Genomic DNA, 9,111 nt, shown 5'->3' with positions numbered 1-9,111 from the left:
CTGTCTCTAAACATACGGACCCATTTCTTAGAAGACAAAAGGACCAGACAGGAAAAAACACCAGCCTCAGGTCAATGGAGTGTAAGAGGTTATATTGATTTCACATTACAGGAACTGACACCAAATTTTAGCTTCAAGACTAATTCAGATATTGGCTATCTGCCATCTCTGGTCCTGTTGAATAGGATTAATGAACATCCCATGAGGATGCCTGTGGTTGCCTCCAACATTGATCCAAATCCTTTCATATTTTTCTTTTTCGTTTGCATGCTTAAATTTGTCATAGCTCATCACAGGGGAGAGGAAACAAGAATAGTCATGGCTTTGTGTGGACGGGGTCAGGGGGTCAGGTGGAAGCAGATGATAGTGGTGCAAAGAGGGAAATCCCAATTGGGAGATGGATTTAACATCAACACCGTGACATTTGTTCCGAGTGTGTGCATTGCTCCCCGGCTCTGCAGCAAATCACACATCCATGCTGGAATAATCACCTCTCAGGACTTTAAAAACCTGATTTAATTAACAGGTTATTAGCTAATTAGTGCCTGTTGATTAATGCTCTATAAATTCTGCACAGACCCAGTTGAACCCTCAATTGCTAAACTAGATATTAAAGTTGCAAACGGTGTAATTAGCAGCTCAGGCTCTAGTGGGTTTGCAGCTGTTCAGAGTTACAAGGATGTCAACCAGGTCCATTTTTTCATGTTGATGCAATTTTAGTCAAGAGTTACACAACCGTCTAAAACTGATATATGGTAACCTATCTATCTATAAAATAGGTCATATTCATTTACTTAAATATCATTCTTAGTATGCATATAAAAATTCTAAGATGTACGAACTGCATCTTTTAAAGGGAAAATTAAAAATGACCAAATGCAAACATATTTAAATGAACGAACACCATATGTTACATTAGTGTTTATAGCCTCCTCTGCTGCTAATTGTGTGGAACGATGAAATAAAATTACTCTCTCTAAAGGTGGTGTATTAGTGCATAAGCTGGATTTGCATCACTCTTGGCCATTCAGTCTGCAAAACAAGGAAGAAATGTTGTTGTTTTATTTAATTATTTATCTTGATTATTGCCATCCACAGACACCAGTTTTTTTTTTGTTTATTTGTTTGCTTGAGCCAAGAACTTGTCAGATCATTAATCAATTTTGTGAATCTAGAAAGGAACAGATCAGTATATGTTGTACAGTATCTACTGATACCAAAGCAGCAACCTCTCTGCTTCCCATCCAGTTTTCGATTGAAGATTTCCCACCAATCCATGGCAATAAACAACCAAAGTTAATAGTCAATCTTTTCCTGTAAAATGCCGCTATTGAACAACCTCCATTGTTTGTTTGCTTAAGCATGGGTCAGTAAAAAAAAAAATCTGCCAAATAATTAAAACTCTTTACATGCAGATAAAACACGATATTAAATCCTCTGCTAAAGAACTGAAAGATGTTCATCACATAACTGATGATATTAATCAAAGTAACAACATTTCAATCACCAGCTACTCAGTCAGTTCAATATTCCAGGTTTTGTACTTCATGCACCCTGTGATGTGTAAAGAAAACCATATTGGCATCCTCTTAGTTTCTCTCAGTCTCCAAAGGGAATATATTATATACTATTTAGCAAATAACCTTTGTACGCTCACAGGACTCTCTACCTCCAGCTACATGATCTAAAATGGGTTTAAAGTTAAGTTTACCCCTTCATAAATTTAAAAGTTGTTCCTCAAGACGTGTACTTGCTGTTCAAAGACATTCTCATACCAGTAACCAGAGCCTTATGCTGCTCACATCTATGCCCCTGGCCCACTTCCAGATGTTTGATCGAGCTGAAATTTTGCATGTGAAGTATTTTAAATCTCCATAGATTAAATAGCAAATTACAGCATTGGACTAATTGTGGTTTCTGATTTACTGGTGTTAAAACTGAGTCAAGTCTGAGTTTTTGCATTTGAAAGGACGCACACAATAGGAGACTTTTGATCGAATGAAAGTAGCTTATAGTGATAATGTCCCATAATATAACCTTGTAAAACATTTTGCAAGGTCATATAACGGGCATCATCACCATAAGTTACTTTAATTTCATTTTTATCAAAAGCCTCCCGTGGTGTGAGTCCTTTCCAATAGAAAAACCGGATCACTGCTCGACACTCAACAGGCTCCATTTCAGACTTTAATCAGTACAAACACCTGTAAGTCAGAAACAACAAATAGTTCAGAGCTGTAATTTGCTACTTGATTTATAGAGATTTAAATAACGTCACATGCAAAATTTCAGCTCGATCAAACATCCAAAAGTGTGTCAGGGGCATTACTTATTGAACGCCCCTCACATCTAAAGGAGGAAATGCTAATAAATTACACATACAATAATGCATTGCTCACATAGAAATCAATAGAACGATTGCAAACCTTACCATTTCAACTCCAATTAACCAAGTAGGCAGTCACCATAATGGAGATGGTTTTTTAACCATGACGACGAATATACTGACGTCAGTGTCAGGACTCTGCTGCCTCTGCCTTCTCCACAGGTGTTCCTGGTTGACTGATTGGGGCTCGCACACCAGCGGGTTGTTTCTGCAGCACCGGGGTGCTCTATAAGAACTGCGTTCAGACAGCGGAAGGACGCCTGAGTGTTACCGTAGTGGTATGCAAAACGACCACGGTCTCTAGCCTTCTCAAGCTTTGTGTAACCTGTCTTACCTCTGTGTCTCCCAGGTGCCTCCCTCGTGTTCTGATTCCTCTCATGGTGGACTCCTCTGAGTGGTACCCCCGGTTCCTTCCGAGTCGGTTCCCCTCACTGGTCCCCCCACCCTCACGGACCTCCTTCAGGTTTCCCCCGCTGTTCTGGTTGCTTGGATCTCCCCGGTGCTGCTCGGACCCTCTCTGGCTTCAGCTCTCAGGTCACCTGGACGATCGCCTTCTCCTCCACCTGGCCAGCTTTAAGTCCAACCCGCCTTCTCCCCGGTCCGGCTCTCCCCGCTCTGAGGTAAGCGTTCGTCCAGCTGAACATTCCTCTTTGCCCCGTCCCTGGTTAACCGCCCTTCTCATTCCCCTAGACGTTCCTTGGTTCCGGCTCCCTGTGCTGAGCTTCGGTCTGCGGTTGCAGAATCCCCTTTCGTTCTGTTTTTTTTCCAATAAAAACCCTCAAAGATCTGCCTGTTTCCGAGTGTGTTCAGCATGTGGGCCAAACACGTCAAGCCAAACATGACAGAAGAACACTCAGGCCAGTCAGACCCAGCGAGTACACTCGGAAACGCTGTAACAGCTCAACAGGATCAGATTCGAGGTTTAGAAGCTTCTGTTTTTGGTTTACAGGATCAGTTACAGGGCTTAGCTGCCCAGATGAGCCAGCTGGTTAGCATGTTTAATGCTAGTCTGCAGCCAGCAGCTTCCGCGTCCCCTGACCCCTCCCCCGAGGCCGCGTCAGTCATGACGTCACCGGACGTCCCCGAGTACTCCTCCCCCACTCCTGAGAAATATTCCGGTGAGGCTGGAGATTGTGGAGGGTTCTTATTTCAGTGTTCTCTAGTGTTTAATCGGTCCCCTCGAACCTTTGCCCTTGATCATACCAGGATCTCTTTTATTTTACGGCTTTTATCGGGCCGAGCCCTTAAATGGGCTGAATCCCATTTCCCTGATTGTCAGCGTTTCGGCTGTACGTTTAATGAATTTATTTCTGAGTTTAAGATGGTTTTTGCTGCTGAGTCTGATGAGGCTCAGGACTCTATGCGGCTTCTCTCCTTACGACAGCGGGGCAGACGGGTAGCTGACTACGCTATCGAGTTTCGTACGGTGGCGGCGGCGGCTGACTGGGAACAGCGAGCCTTAAGATCTGTTTTCCTGCAGTCTTTAGATGAGTCCCTTAAGGACGAACTGGCTCGCCTTGAACAGCCGGTCACGCTAGACGAACTCATCGCGCTAGCTGTGCGCTTAGATAACCGCTTACGGGCGCGGGGTAAGAGTCGCTCCGATAGGCCACCTGTTTTTCGGCCAGCTCCTTCCGAGCGGCTACCGGCTAGACCCGCTGCAGCACCTCCTTCTCCCCCAGAGCCCATGCAATTAGGCCGGGTTAGGCTGACTCCGGATGAGCGACAGCAACGCATGAGCTCTAGGCTCTGCATCTATTGTGCTTCTCCTGCGCATTTCATCAGGGATTGCCCTGAGCGACCAAAAGACCAGGTCCGTCGGTTTTAGCGGAGAGATCGACGGACCAACCTAAGTTTCCTTTGTCTTCTCCTCTGCGACTCTGCTTACCTGCTGCTATTGTCTCTGGTCGGGACACGTTCCAACTGTCCGCTCTAGTTGATTCTGGGTGTGATTTTAACCTGATCGATCGCTCCTTAGTTCTCCAAATTAAAATTGAGACGGTTCCGTTAGATTCTCCCCTCCAGGTTTCGGCCCTGGACGGGGGAGAACTCCCCCGCATTACCCACAGAACGGTTCCCCTGGAACTTGTTGTTTCAGGTAATCACAGAGAGCTTGTCTCCTTTTTCGTTTTTCCCGTTAAGCAGGCTCCACTAGTACTTGGGTTTTCGTGGTTACAGTGCCACAACCCTCACAATGACTGGGCTGACCGACGGGTGGAAGCCTGGTCGTCCAGCTGCCATGCCAACTGCCTTCAATCGGCTGTTCCCTTCTCTCAGGCCCCCCCCCGCGCCTGGCACTCGGGTAGATCCCGATGTTCTGAAACTGGCGCCGGAACAATATCATGACCTCGGACAGGTTTTCAATAAGGCGCAGGCTAGCTCGCTCCCTCCACATCGCCCTTACGACTGCGCCATAGACCTCCTTCCGGGTGCCCCGTTGCCGTCCAGTCGCCTTTACAATATTTCTCTGGGAGAACATCAAGCCCTAGAGAAATATATTAAGGAGTCACTTTCCACGGGGTTAATTCGCACGTCATCCTCTCCACTTGGGGCAGGGTTCTTTTTCGTGTCTAAGAAGGACGGTTCCCTCCGTCCCTGTATTGATTATCGGGGCTTAAACGCTATCACTGTTAAAAACAAGTACCCCCTCCCACTGATCTCCTCCGCCTCTGAGCCGGTTCAGTCAGCCACTATCTTCACTAAGCTGGACTTACGTAACGCTTACCACTTAGTGCGGATCCGCCGGGGAGATGAGTGGAAGACAGCCTTCAAGACTCCCCTTGGGCATTTTGAGTACCAGGTAATGCCTTTCGGTCTGTGCAACGCCCCGGCAGTCTTCCAAGCTCTGGTAAATGACGTCTTACGTGACTACCTCAACGTCTTTGTGTTCGTCTACATTGACGATATCCTTATCTACTCACGAAACCCAACTGAACACTACAAGCATGTCCGTCTGGTCCTCCAACGCCTGTTGTAAAATAAGCTTTACGTTAAGGCTGAGAAGTGTGAGTTTCACAAGCCCTCCATTGCCTTCCTGGGACTCATCCTGGAAGGGGGTAGGGTACGATCTGACCCCGATAAGATCAAGGCAGTGCTCGACTGGCCAGTACCCGAGACCCGAAAGGAGCTTCAGCGCTTCTTGGGGTTCGCTAATTTTTACAGACGCTTTATTAGGGGTTATAGTCAGATCGCCGCCCCCCTCCATGCTCTCACCTCTGTCAAGGTCACCTTCTCCTGGAACTCCAAGGCCGACTCGGCGTTCGCCGATCTCAAGTCCCGTTTCTCCCAGGCGCCCATCCTGATCTACCCCGACCCATTGAAGCAATTCATTGTTGAGATCGATGCCTCAGACACTGGTGTGGGAGCTGTTTTGTCCCAAGTATCGGATCAGGATCAGAAGCTTCACCCGTGCGCCTTCTTCTCCAGGCGTCTGACTCCTGCCGAAAGAAACTATGACGTCGGAGACCGGGAGCTGTTAGCCATAAAGCTCGCTTTGGAGGAGTGGCGTCACTGGCTAGAGGGGTCCGAGCAACCAGTTCTTATTTGGACCGACCATAAGAACTTGGCCTACATCCAGACAGCTAAGCGGCTAAACCCCCGGCAGGCCCGCTGGTCCCTCTTCTTCTCCCGGTTCAACCTGACAATCTCCTACCGCCCTGGTTCTAAGAACCTGAAGCCCGACGCCTTGTCCCGTCTCTACTCTCCCCCCGACTCTGTGAAGGAACCGGTCGCTATCCTGCCACCCTCCTGTGTGCTCGGCGCTCTCCAGTGGGAGGTACAGGACCTCATTACCCAAGCACTCCCATCCGACCCTGACCCCGGAACCGGTCCTCCAAGTCGCACCTATGTGCCCTCCTCAGTCAGATCCCGTGTAATCCAATGGGCTCATGCCGAGAAGTTTTCCGCACACCCTGGCATCCATCGCACCCGAACGCTCCTCGCCCGCAGTTTCTGGTGGCCCACTATGTCCCAGGACATCAAACAGTTCGTTCTCTCTTGTCCTGTTTGTGCTCAAAATAAACCCTCCAACAGACCACCATCTGGCCTCCTCCAGCCCCTGCCCATCCCTGAACGTCCCTGGTCCCATATAGCCCTGGATTTCATCACCGGTCTCCCTTCCTCACAAGGTATGACAGTAATCCTCACAGTTGTCGATCGGTTCTCCAAGGCCTGCCACCTCATTCCCCTCCGGAAACTCCCCTCTGCTTTCCTCACGGCCCAGCTCCTGGTGAAACATGTTTTCCGCCTCCATGGTATCCCACAAGAGATTCTGTCTGACCGTGGTCCCCAATTCATCTCGCGGGTGTGGAAGGAGTTTGCTGTGGCCCTTGGTGCCCGGTACACTCTGACCTCCGGCTACCACCCGCAGACCAACGGTCAGACAGAGCGGATGAACCAGGAGCTGGAGACCGCCCTCCGTTGCCTCACCTCCAAGAACCCCACGGACTGGAACAAGTACCTCCCCTGGATTGAGTATGCCCATAACAGTCACGTCTCCACTGCTACCGGTCACTCCCCCTTCGAGATCTCTCTGGGTTATCAGCCCCCACTTCTACCCGACAACAATAGGCTGATCGCTGTGCCTTCCGTCCAGGACCACATCAACCGTTGCAAGCACTTTTGGACCCAGACCATACAAGCTCTCCAAGACACTGCTGAACAGAATCGCAGGTTCGCTGACCGGAGGCGGGTCCCAGCCCCCACTTACCTCCCCGGTCAGCGAGTCTGGTTATCCACCCGAGACCTTCCCTCCCGAGCTACCTCCCGCAAGCTGTCCCCACGTTTCACTGGCCCCTATGAAATTATCTCCATTGTCAGTCCCACCACAGTCCGTCTTCGTCTCCCATCTCACTCCCGTGTGCACCCCACCTTCCACGTGTCTCAGATTAAGCCTGTCTCCTCCAGTCCCTTGTGCCCCCCGGCCGACCCTCCTCCGCCCACCCTAGACCACCATGGACGCCAGATCCAACGTATCGTGGCCTCCCGTCCACGAGGTAGGGGTTTCCAATACCTCGTGGATTGGGTTGGTCGCGGTCCCGAGGATCGGTCCTGGCTCCCTGGATCCTCCATCCCTGACCAGTCCCTTATTGACTCTTTCCTCTCCTCCCGTCCCTCAACATCCTCCTTTGTGTCGCCTGGAGGCGACCCTTGAGGGGGGGGTGGTGTCAGGACTCTGCTGCCTCTGCCTTCTCCACAGGTGTTCCTGGTTGACTGATTGGGGCTCGCACACCAGCGGGTTGTTTCTGCAGCACTGCTCTATAAGAACTGCGTTCAGACAGCGGAAGGACGCCTGAGTGTTACCGTAGTGGTATGCAAAACGACCACGGTCTCTAGCCTTCTCAAGCTTTGTGTAACCTGTCTTACCTCTGTGTCTCCCAGGTGCCTCCCTCGTGTTCTGATTCCTCTCATGGTGGACTCCTCTGAGTGGTACCCCCCGGTTCCTTCCGAGTCGGTTCCCCTCACTGGTCCCCCCACCCTCACGGACCTCCTTCAGGTTTCCCCCGCTGTTCTGGTTGCTTGGATCTCCCCGGTGCTGCTCGGACCCTCTCTGGCTTCAGCTCTCAGGTCACCTGGACGATCGCCTTCTCCTCCACCTGGCCAGCTTTAAGTCCAACCCGCCTTCTCCCCGGTCCGGCTCTCCCCGCTCTGAGGTAAGCGTTCGTCCAGCTGAACATTCCTCTTTGCCCCGTCCCTGGTTAACCGCCCTTCTCATTCCCCTAGACGTTCCTTGGTTCCGGCTCCCTGTGCTGAGCTTCGGTCTGCGGTTGCAGAATCCCCTTTCGTTCTGTTTTTTTTCCAATAAAAACCCTCAAAGATCTGCCTGTTTCCGAGTGTGTTCAGCATGTGGGCCAAACACGTCAAGCCAAACATGACAGTCAGTTTTTCTGCCAAGAAAATATCATCACATTGAGGGCTCCACATGCGAAGTTGTAAACTTTACTGGGGTCTCAATATTATTCTAATGTTTGAACAAATTCCCAAAATGTAGTATTTCCTGTATTTATCTTTGTCCAAACTTAACACTATTAGTTAGTATATGTCATTCATATTTGTGGAGGAAGACCTTTTTTATTATTTCCTTTAAATTGTGTTTTTAATCTGTTGAAATGCAGGTTTGCGTGCTTGAAGCAGTGCCTGTGCCAACATCCCTGGGATTTGGAGGTGTTCATGCCAGTCTCTCTGACTAACGCAGACACACAGAGACAGCTCGGTCTTTGTACAGCTGCCGACCCTCAGAGAGGCGTGCTGGGGGCAGCGTGAGCCTCCAGTGCATCGATCATCACGCTGACAGGGCTGCTGTCCCCACACACTGTTCAAAGTGAGATCTTCAGTATGGCTGCTTAGCAAATAATTGATGGGGTGCTTCCTGGTTTTTAAGGGGAGCAGCGCTCAGACGGCGACAAGCGACGGGTACTTTTAATGTGACGTGTGAATCACTCTTTCATGACCCATAAAGCCATCTGGAATAACAAAGCACACTGTGACTGTTTGGGTCTTTTTTCACCAGCTTCATACGTTTTACCTGTGAAACTCCATTTTATTTTAATCATCGAGGCTTCATTCAGACTCAGTGGCTGTTTAATTTTGATTTCTTTTTGTTTGTTTTCTTTGTAAGCCATCCTTTCATCACCACAAAGAAGATTATTAGGGAATCAAATCTGCATAAATTAATATTTGTCAAGCAGCTGGATAATTTGTGAATTTCTGATTAATAATTTCAACAC

At 49.1% G+C, this 9,111-nt stretch overlaps 1 long non-coding RNA gene across 1 annotated transcript; it reads left to right on the top strand.

Annotated features, from left to right (window-relative positions):
• The first annotated feature begins 2,540 nt into the window (after window positions 1-2,540).
• Window positions 2,541-3,490, top strand: LOC119785451. Its single transcript, XR_005281039.1, has 3 exons — window positions 2,541-2,664; window positions 2,736-3,006; window positions 3,077-3,490. It is a non-coding gene; the product is annotated as an uncharacterized LOC119785451 (long non-coding RNA).
• The last annotated feature ends 5,621 nt before the right edge of the window (window positions 3,491-9,111 follow it).

Source organism: Cyprinodon tularosa, unplaced genomic scaffold, assembly GCF_016077235.1.
Source record: "Cyprinodon tularosa strain WSP-4 unplaced genomic scaffold, ASM1607723v1 ctg249, whole genome shotgun sequence".
Taxonomy (NCBI): domain Eukaryota; kingdom Metazoa; phylum Chordata; class Actinopteri; order Cyprinodontiformes; family Cyprinodontidae; genus Cyprinodon; species Cyprinodon tularosa.
Note: the sequence above shows the minus strand (reverse complement) of the source record. Positions and strands in the feature narration are given on the sequence as shown.